Source organism: Poecilia latipinna, unplaced genomic scaffold (genome assembly GCF_001443285.1).
Source record: "Poecilia latipinna isolate Pla-1442-1.1 unplaced genomic scaffold, P_latipinna-1.0 Scaffold1054, whole genome shotgun sequence".
Classification (NCBI taxonomy): Eukaryota; Metazoa; Chordata; class Actinopteri; order Cyprinodontiformes; family Poeciliidae; genus Poecilia; species Poecilia latipinna.
Genome location: NW_015113670.1, coordinates 43,437 through 54,006, shown reverse-complemented (window position 1 = coordinate 54,006; position 10,570 = coordinate 43,437). Strand labels below are relative to the sequence as shown.

The window sequence follows — 10,570 nt, the reverse complement described above, 5'->3', positions numbered from 1 at the left end:
AGGTGACAGTGGTCCTTTCCCATTACATGAGCAGCACAGCTGAGTGTCCACTATGGAGTTATGGACAATCCACCAGTTCAGCTGATATCAAGCTGAGTTTATTTTTATAGAACATTTCAGCAACAAGGCAGTTCAAATGCTTTAAGTCATAAAAACATCATTAACTGGTTATGGAACAGTAATATACATTACATTTTGTCAAATCCCATCAAAATCATCAATCAAATCTACATCAAACTGATCAATGTTCCATTTATTGTGATTCTAATGCATCTCTGAACAGGTGGGTTTTTAGCCTTGATTTACAGGAACTCAGTGTTTTGGCAGTTTTGCGGTTTTCTGGATGATTAGTATAAAAACTGAATGCTGCTTCTCCATGTCTGAGTCTGGTTGTACCTGTACAGTGTGTTATGGGCACAGCAATAACTTAGAGGAGCATTGTACTTCATACATTAGATTATCCACATCGACATACATCTAAAATTATCTTTAGAAAAAGAAATAAATTATGAAATACAATCACACTGTTATCAATGCTTCTTAAATATAATTTTACTATTTTTATTTCAAAGTCTGACAAAAACAGATCACTTTTTAAAATGTATTAAACACTTAAATCAAATTGTATATATATTATTCTGTAATTTGTTTAAATATACATTTTAGTGTCATGATCCATGAGTGTTTGGGGTTTTCTGAGAATTTCTTTATCTAATGTTTAAAAGGTCTTGCTATATCCCGTTGTATATTTTCATTTGGGTTTTGCCAATTTTAATTTTGTAACCCGTAATTAGTCAAGGACTTTTATTTTTGTGGGCCCACTGCATGTGTTGCCCCAAACTCTGCCAGCTTCTTTAAAGCCCCGCCTCCAGCGCGCAGTTTGAACATCCTCACCTGTTTCCACTGCGGGTTGCTGCTGGCGTCTTCCACACAAACTGATCCAAATCTTTGAACCTACTGATTTGATTGCCTGGTGAGTCTGTTATTTGACAGCAATATTGCTTTTACGTGTGAAACTTCTGCTTGATTGTTCATTGGAGCGTTGTTTTGTCAGAATTGTTGGTGGTGTCACCTGGATTCTGTCACAGCTGATTGTGACTAACTATGCCCCACTCTCAATGAGAAGGTAACCTGATTTTGTGCGTGTTCTGGCACGTTTGTATTGATGCTGAGGCAGTGAAGTTTAAAATGAAATTGATCAGAACAGAATGTAGCTAAACTTAAGTTTGATATTGCGCAGAATATTTATTTATTTCATTTTTTTTCTTTCTCTCACTCTGCTTGAGTATTTGACAATTTATTTTATTTTTTGTTGATATTTTTGAAGTGCACTTTAATTTTAAATTGATTAGCTTGAAATATGATTGATAATCTTTTTGTTTTACTTTATTTAAATTATGGTTAATTTAACCTGATTATTGAAATGTTTGATCTCGTCAAAATTATTAGAAATTTAATAATTGCATTTGCATTTAATGTGCATAAACCAAATTCCTAAATATAATACTTATTTCCTTTGAATGTTTGTACATAATTGTTTTGGATAAAACACTTAATGGATTTTTCTGACCTTTTAGGTCGGGTTTTTTTTTTTTTTTTTTTTCATTGGATCAGATCCTTATCTGGATCTGAAGATGGCGAACTAGAAAAAGGACAATGGACTTTATGATTTTGGAATTAATTTATTCTGAGTTAATTATCTTGTCTCTCATCATGCTGCTGTAATTGTCTGTTTTTATTCAAATCACTTATATATATAATCAAAACTAAAAGCATTGCCTCCTGTTTTCATTCGCTCCTTAAAAGGACACTCTTCTGATGCTGCTTTTGTAGCATTTGTAAGTGTTAAAATTTATTTATCATTCAGTGTCTGTCTTTTTCCACTTAGTTTGTTGTAGTTCCTCTGCATCTAGTTTAGTTCCCTTTTTGTTCATTATTCACCTTCCCTCCGCATAGTTTAACAAAAGTAAAATTTGAAAAAATAAAACGCATAAAATACTGAATATGGCGTTTCATAGTAAAAACATAAATTGGTTCCTTTGGAGGTATTTCAATTTAGAACATATCTACTGTACAACTAGATATTGCAGTATGTACCTGCAAAACACCGTACCGTCCCTTTAATAACGTATATGATTGGTCATATAGTTCCTGCTCTAATAAAAAAACATCTTGGATGCAGCTCCTTGACAGGTTTAAGGGAATCTCTCTGACACACATGGAGATACAGTAAAAACAAAATCTTAAAATTATTACACATTTATTGTACAAGTCCAGGAACCAGGGAAGTATATTGTTGAGAGGAGCTGAGGATGATGTCTGAGGTAAATGACGCCTATTCCTCATGGTGGGGCGATGGGGTACATGGGTGTTTACTTTGACTATGGGTGGGACCTGAGCGATAAATACTGAAGGGTGGACAGGCAGGAGACAACTGAATTGAAACAGAAAGTTGGAGGTGCGGAAGTTTGTTGCAGGTTCTGATTTGTGGTCCAAAGCTCAGGTTGTTTTCATGTGGCTCTGAACTGGCAAGTGTGGAAAATGCAACAGCAGTACAAGGTAAACAAGGAGACTTGGAACTCTGAGTAAACCCCAAGCCATGGGTTGACATCACCAGGTATGACAACCATCAGATGAAAAAAGGAAACTGGGAAAGCATATAGGTTGATCCTGCAGAGGATTTAAAGTGTTCTGGGTGACCTTCACTTCACCCCATGATCCACTTGTGTGGTAAAGCCTCTTTTGAGCATCATGTGAACCCTCAGAGTTAGTTACTTCATATTTCCCCTACTACCAGTGAATGCAAAGCTGAAGGGTTGTATGGTTATGGGGTCATATATTGCTCAAAGAAAGCAACACAGAGAACTTGTGATGCTACAGACTTCCAGCAACAACTCTTATTTTGTGTGATTTGTTTGAAACAAGCTAAACCAAAGACTGTCTCCATGGCTCTCTTTGACTTCTATTTATTGCCGTTTCTCTCTGGCGCACACGTACAGTTTCAAAGGTTGAAATCTCCCAGTTAGCCGTAACATCAGCTGCCTCCCCTGCTGCTCATCACTGGCCTGGCTGTAATTACAGACGCCTCCAGAAAAGACAAAAGGAGGAAGCGCAAAGGAAGCGTGGCCTTTTTTCACCCTGTGTGTGTGTGTTTCTGTGTGTGTGTGACTACACCTGTGCTGTGAGCGTGGGTGTGCAACACACGAGATGGAGACAAAGCAGGAGCACAGGCGCCTGGTCATCTTTTGAGATGCAGCAGTAAAACCACCCACTTTCCCTTTTTTTTCTTATGTCTCTGATTTGCCAACGTCCTCTCTGCATGCACTCTTTCTGGAACTTTTTTTATTCCCTTTCAGCCCATGTCTTCCATCTTTTTCCTTTGGTCTTTATAATTGCAGCTGCATTTGGAGCAGATGAATCAAACATCACAAAAATATTCAGGATTTTGCCATTGATCAAAGACAAAAAGAGGTAGGCTTGACATGCGGACACACAGGCCTCGACTCTGAAACATAAAAGTTAAAGGAAGTTGATTTCATGTCAAGAAAGGCTCTCCTCTCACCACCCTCTCTCTTTCTCTCTATAGAGATAGAGAAAAAAGGAAAAAAAAAATCTGCAGCAGAAAAACAGTTTTTATTTTAACTGCTAATTAGCTTCTTTTGCAGGCAGCTCTCTCTGTGGAGATTTTAATTATGATTTGGCATCGGTTGGCGATTGTAATATGAAATGGACGTTGTTGATCAAGGCTCTGTTGGAAGGTGGCTCAGATGGAGGAAGATGGAAGCCAAGCGCGAAAATGAAGGAGAGATTGTGAAGCAAGTGGAAAACGCTTTCGTTCACACCATGCTTGACTGCTCGCTGACGAGCCGCGCACAATGAGAGCCGCGTTGGGGAGCAGAACCACTGAGAGGTTCTGAATTTATACTTAAGCTGTAAGAAACAGGAACATTTCCCCTACTGCCAGTGAATGCAGTACATATGTGTCTTTTTTTCTATTTATTTCTACTAGCAAGAAAAAAAATTCAGTTTTCATTTTTAGTTCTGATTGATTACCTAATCTTGGAAATGCTGGGTTATTTTCGTAGCTCATCTGCTGAGCAAAAGCCATTAGGTCGCTTTTTTGTTTAGTTTGACCAGGTTCAAAAGTCATGACTCTGGAGTTGAGACAGCAATTCACTGGTTTATAATGAACTTCATAGCTTTACTAATTCTTGTCATACATTGGGTAGATTTGATAACCAAATTTGGTTGGTAAAATTAAGATTAGTGACCTGCAGATGAGGCTGCACAGTGGAGCAGTTGGTAGAGCTGTTGCCTTGCAGCAAGAAGGGTCTGGGTTCAGTTCCCAGCCTGGGGTCTTTCTGCACTGAGTTTGCATGTTCTCCTTGTGCAGGCGTGGGTTCTCTCTGGGTACTTCACCTTCCTCCCACAGTCCAAAAACATGATTGTCAAGTTAATTGGTCTCTCTAAATTGTCCCTAGGTGTGTGTGTGTGCATGATTGTTTGTCCCGTCTGTTTTTGTGGTGCCCTGCGACAGACTGGTGACCTGTCCAGGGTGTACCACGCCTCTCACCCAGAACATTCGCTGGAGAGGCACCAGCAATCTTCCCGACCCCACTGAGGGACAAGGGTATATGAAAATGGATGGATAGATGGACCTGCAGATATCATTGAACGTTCTCTGATAATCATGGCAAGTACAAACGGATATTCTAACAGTTTTGAAGAGAATAGGGTTAGTTTTTTTTATTTATTAGAATTTGTTAATTTTTTAAACTTAATCTTATGAAAGACCTTTTAAGAAATAACACCAGCTAGCTTATAACAAAGAAGGAAACGGTTAATATTTTTGAGAAAATTTTAGATTTTTTTTAATGTTATTTAAAAGGTGGATTTGGCTACTTTGTCAGAGAAACTGTTACGAGATTACTATATCTCTACAACAAAAAGTATTAGATGTACAGCCTTTGTTGAAAAAGGGTAAAAAAAGAGAAACGGTCTATAAAATTATTTTAATTTTATTTAATTTGATCTAAATATGTCATGTTTGTAATGTAACATATTCCCATTTGAAAAAAAAAATCAAAGTAAATTCATCCGATTTTAAAGCAGAAAATAGTTGATACTTTGACCCATAGACATAAACTCCTTTTATTGACAGTGACCCCTGTTTTTCCAGGACATCGTTCACAAGAGGGCACGCGCATCTCGGTAGCATTTTAGCTGGCGCAGCGCTAGCTAAAATGCTACTGGTGTGATAGCAACAGGGACCTGCTAAGAATTTATTCTGGTGTGTTCTGGCAAGCTATAAGTACAAGTTCACATGTCAGTTGAAAAATTACAGTAATTTAACTAAAAAATTACTGTAAATTAATTAATAGTTAAATTAACGCCTCTTGTTAAAGGGTCTCCTCCTCCATTGCTACTTGAAATGTAAGTAGCAATGGAGGAAGAGAGAGAAAAATGCAAAATGTTTGAAAAGCTCTGTGAATATTTTTCAAAGTGTTGCATTTAAAGTCCGGGTTCTAACTAGATCTTCTGTTTTAAGATTAATGCATGGATATATACTAAAAATAAAATGGTCATAAATGAAAAATATTGTTTTAAATCTTACACTCTGTATCTTTGTATTATCTTTAAGAGTTTTTGATTAATTAAACCACTCCGAGTTAGTATATTTCAACACGCATTATTTTCAGAATAACATTCATTCTTAAGGCAGGTTAAAAACTGTGATCAATGCATGAAACATATCCAACCTTAAGATGCACCTTTGATGACATACTGAGTCTGAAAATCCAATCTGGGCGATGAACCCTGAGACCCCGGCGATGCCACATTTTAAAACCAGGAAGAAGGAAGAAAAAAAAAAGAGAAAATCTTGGGACTTTGCAAGAAAGGATGTTCACACAAGCAGACACATGCACATGAGCATGCACACGTGCAGTAATCGGAGCAGCGATGTATCATCTGTGTAACCACATCCTCTTCCTCAGTGTGGAGAGAAGAGAATGTGACACCACCATTGTCCTGGATGAAAAACTCCCCAGTCATCACTAATATGGGCAGGAATATCAGCATTTAATATTCACAAGGGGACCGCAAAGGTCAAAGTCCAGTCCAAGGAGGGAGAAGAAGCTGGAAAAAAAAGTCTTGTGCTTGTATAGAAATGCTGCGGCTCGAGCACACAGCAGGAGTCCATCCTCCTTTCTAGGTTCAAGATTTCAACTCTGAATCTACACAGCTCCGTTTTGCTGGAGTCTCAGATTTATAATTACTTTGTTTATAAATCGGAATAGGTCATTAAAAATATTTAATTACCTATGCATTGCAGCAAGACGATTCCAGAGCTGTTCTTGTTGGAGATTCCATATTTCTAAATGGCCAATCAGTTTTGCATCTGAAGGTTTAACACTTTGACGGTGAAACAAGGTCACACCCTGATGACCCCAAACACTGTAAAACATGGTTTGAATGGGTAGGTTGATCATGATTCATTTATTTGCACTGATACTAGAGATGTCTTAAAACCTGCACTTAAAATTCAACTATACTAATTAAGATGGCATTAAGGATGAATATCTGTAAGATATGCAGGTTGTCTCACAGAGCTGGCCCCCATGACAGTACAGTCCCAGGACCTTCATCTAGAAAGAGCCTTCTGAATTTCCCCCAAATGTTTCTAAACACCACATTGAAAATAATTTACATGTTTAAAAATTAAAGATAAACTGTAGATTTATTTGTATTCTGTGAGGCTGTAGCTGCTGAGTGTTGGACTTAAGTGGAGATGTTTGTGAACAAGCAGTTTGTTTTGTGGACAATTAAATCGCCTTATATCCTGGTGATGTCTCCTAAGAAGCCGGTGTAAACCGACAATCAAATACCTTGTGTCTGTTTTTTACAAGCAACAGAAATATTAATTCCTGTAATGTAGATAATGTTGCATGTGCAGGAAGAAAATTCAGATATTACTTTTTAATGTAAGCTCCCAAGATTTTTCCCATTACATTCATGGCCTGAAAAAAAAAAAAGTCATCTTGCTCTAAATGAGACATGGCCAGCCGCAAATGTTTGACGAGGTAAGAGACAAGGCCAGCACTGCCGATGGAGATGATTTGTCGAGTTTCAACGAGGGAAGCTGACCTTCAGCATTAAATGCTATTGAAAAGAAGCAGGCACACACATGGCGTGGGCATGCTCACGAGCACCGAGCTGCACATATTTTTCTGTTCAAGCAGAGCTTTAGAAATGTTTCTCATTTTGTCACGTTGCAAGTGAAGACTTCAAAATATTTTGTTGGAATTTATAAAACACAAAGTAGTACATGATTGTTGAGTGGAAAGAAACTCGTACATGATTTTTAAAATGTTTTGTGAATAAAACTCTTTAAAGTGTGGCATAGATTTGTATTTACCCCTCGTTGAGTCTCTCTCTCTCCCAGCTGAAGACAGGCATGCTGCCACTGCCTTGTTTCACTGTGGGAATGCTGTATTTATGGTGATGTTCTGCAGTTTTCCACAGCACAGCATGTACCTGAGACCAAAACTGGCCTGACCTTCTGACCAAGGTGTGGCTTTCCTTCAACTATTTTTCTTTTCCCCATACAGTTTCTTCATAAACCATATTTGTGCAGAGTAAAGCCTATAGATGTTGGTCTTAAATTCTGTTTATAGTGGTTCTTAAATTTGAGTTGGTGAAACCTGTAGGTGGGAATATTGGAGTAAATGGGTATGAATGGTTTAAGTCATTGTGTTCTACTTTGGGTTGAATTATGTAGAATATAATCCCATTGAAATAGATATGCAATTTGTGGTTGCAACATGACAAACTAGAAAAAACGTCAAGGGGTATGAATACTTTAGCAATATGCTGTTAATGACTAGGTATTTATACTTTTACTGTAAAAGCAGAAGCTCAAGCCACACCTCGCCCCTGAAAAGTATGATGTAAAAACAACACAAGAGGCAAAGAAAACAAAGAGAGAACAGGGGCACACATCTGTGCTCTGTGAGATGACGGGTGCAATCAGTCAAGCTGAACGGGAGCATCTTCAATCACAGACCCTGATTGTTGTCAGACAGCCTAAAACCGGAGTACAAGGAGGGGATAAGGAGCTCACGAAGCCGCAGACTGAAACGGGTCCAATGCTGCCACCAATGCGCGACTGGCAGAAGTGCATCGTGCAACCCCCGAAGTTACGCACCGGATCCACTGGGGGGCGCATGTTCACTAAGCTCTCCATCTCTCTCTCTCCTTGTTCCCTCTTCATCCGTATGTAGCAGGGGGATGCCGGAGTCCAACCGCAGCTCCTGTCTCATTCATGCTGAGCGCTGCTCTCCTGTGCGCACGGATCTGCAGAGCTGAGCTTTTTGAACTGCTGCTGCTGCTCTCTGACGAGCCGAGCGGGAATGGAAACGTCCTCTGCTGCAACTCTGACATCCTAAAGAAAAGAAGAAATAATGCCAAGCAGGGATAATACAAAACACGGCTTAATAAGTAAGTACATGCAAACTTTTTCCACCCTCTACTTTTTTTTGTTTTTATTTTTTTAAATTTCTCCATTCCTTACCACCTCCGACCCATACCTCTGCTCTGTCCTTATGTTTTTTTCCCCCCGAGCGATGCTTCCTTGTTTTCACCTGGACCAACATGCACCACTCCGATGGAGCATTTTTCGTCTTCTTTTCTTTTTTTCTTTTTAACATTTTGCATTTTGGCGCTTTGAACGAGCAGCTCCAGGTTGTCGCTGCGCACACGGGGCGAAAGCAGCCAGTAACGCACGCTGGAAGGTTGCGGATCTTCCACAGGAGTGAACATCTCCAGTTTTGTTTTAACTGGAATTTCGCAAGTTTGCAGGACGCAGATAGGTCTCTTTAATTTTGCTATAAGGACAATGCGGAATTTGGATGCAAAGTGGATGTGTTAATATAGAATGCATGGATGTGAGTTTTAGGGCTTGTTTAGTGTCAGTTTGGTGCATCGAAGTAGTTTTGTGGTTTGCTGAATAAATGGAAATTCACTCAAGGCATCCAGCCAACTTGGAAACCCAAAATTAATTCTCTATTTTGTTTGCAGAGGCGCTGCTAAGATGAGGGGCAGGCAGGGTGACCACCCCAATGAATTTGTGTAACTAATTTGTCACTAATTGGGAAGAACTGGGGATTTCATAATTAATTATATATCTCCTCCACATCAGATATATACAGTATATCGGTGATGTGCGGTGAGGTTCATTGCTGGTGAGGCACTGACTTACGACTTAGACACCATGCATGTTATTGGACGTACGGAAATTTCGCGCATGCATACAACGCTGGGGGGCAAAAAGACTAATCATTTACATGTCAGCCATAGCCGCGTTAACTCAGTGAAACTTAAGAAATGTAGGTATTAATTTCGTGCTATGATCCACAGCAAAGTGATCTGTATTCGCCAAGCCATGCAGACTCGTTGCCATAGCAACTGACAACAATGCCACTTCATGTTTTAGGATTTAACACCAAAAAGACGTTCAAGAATTTTGCACACAGAACAGAACATTCAGTCTGTTGTTCTAATACGTTTTAGGCTTAATGTTTTATTAATAAATAATTGCTGTGGTAGATTAGCTACCACGTCTACTTTACTGAATTATTTAGACATACAAACTATAGCCCACAAAACGCACATTTCATTAAAAAACTAAACAAAAACATCTTATTGCGGTCTTACCTTTACTTATCAATGAAATCCATGCACCCCTAATTCTGCACAAAAATATCCGTTCATGCAAAGCCAGGTCTATCCTCGCCATGTCTTTTCTACTCCGTTTGAGAATCATCAAACTGTCTCGAAGCAAAACTTTCAGCTCCGGTGTTGGTCTTCCTTTAGTTATTATCTCCTGGTTCAACTGAAAATCCACTTTAGAAAACTGTTAAAGTGTAGAAATGTAGTCTTTCATGTTGACGTCGGAAGAGAGGAGAAAACAAATATATCGCTGTACTTTACTTATTTACTGTATGGCTAGCTCCATGGCTAGCTCACTGTGTCTTACTCTACAGTTGTGCAGTCACAATATCTGGGATCATGAGCGCCCCCTGCCATGAGGCAAGAGAACTGCCTGCGTCACCTCGAGTCTGTTCTCTGCCGTTTCTGATCGCTCCTTCGCACACAAAACACGATACACACACAGTTGGTGACAAAAAACACTGTACATTATATAAATAAGCTAAATTATGAAAAATCAGTCCATATATTAAATGTTTTTTAGCCATTTTATTGCCGGCGTACAGACAGGATGAACATGCTCCCATAGAATGGCAGCCAGTGCAGTTAGCGAGAGGTTGCACAATCCCAGGTGAGGCTCAGCTCGCTGCTGCTTCTCTTCTGAGTATTTGAATGGGAAAATGCGAAAATCCAGCGATTTTGAAGAAAAAAATCATCAGAATTGGTTAAGCTAAGTAAAAAATAGATACTTTATAGTACAAACCACAGGGTGAAAATAGCAGTATAAAATGGCTTTATTATTATATATTATTTTTCCATGATGACATGACAGGTGAGGCTCGACCGCAATATATATATATAT

The 10,570-nt window shown here is 38.9% G+C and overlaps 1 long non-coding RNA gene across 2 annotated transcripts in view; it reads left to right on the top strand.

Moving 5' to 3' along the window:
* Positions 1-863: 863 nt before the first annotated feature.
* Positions 864-10,570, top strand: part of LOC106959189 (uncharacterized) — a 38,629-nt gene continuing 28,922 nt past the window's right edge. Inside the window, exons 1-2 of one of the 2 annotated variants that reach the window (XR_001427295.1) lie at positions 864-973; positions 8,283-8,499. This is a non-coding gene — a long non-coding RNA (uncharacterized LOC106959189). Of the gene's footprint in view, positions 974-8,282; positions 8,504-10,570 lie in introns of both variants that reach the window. The other variant, XR_001427296.1, reaches the window with a different exon arrangement.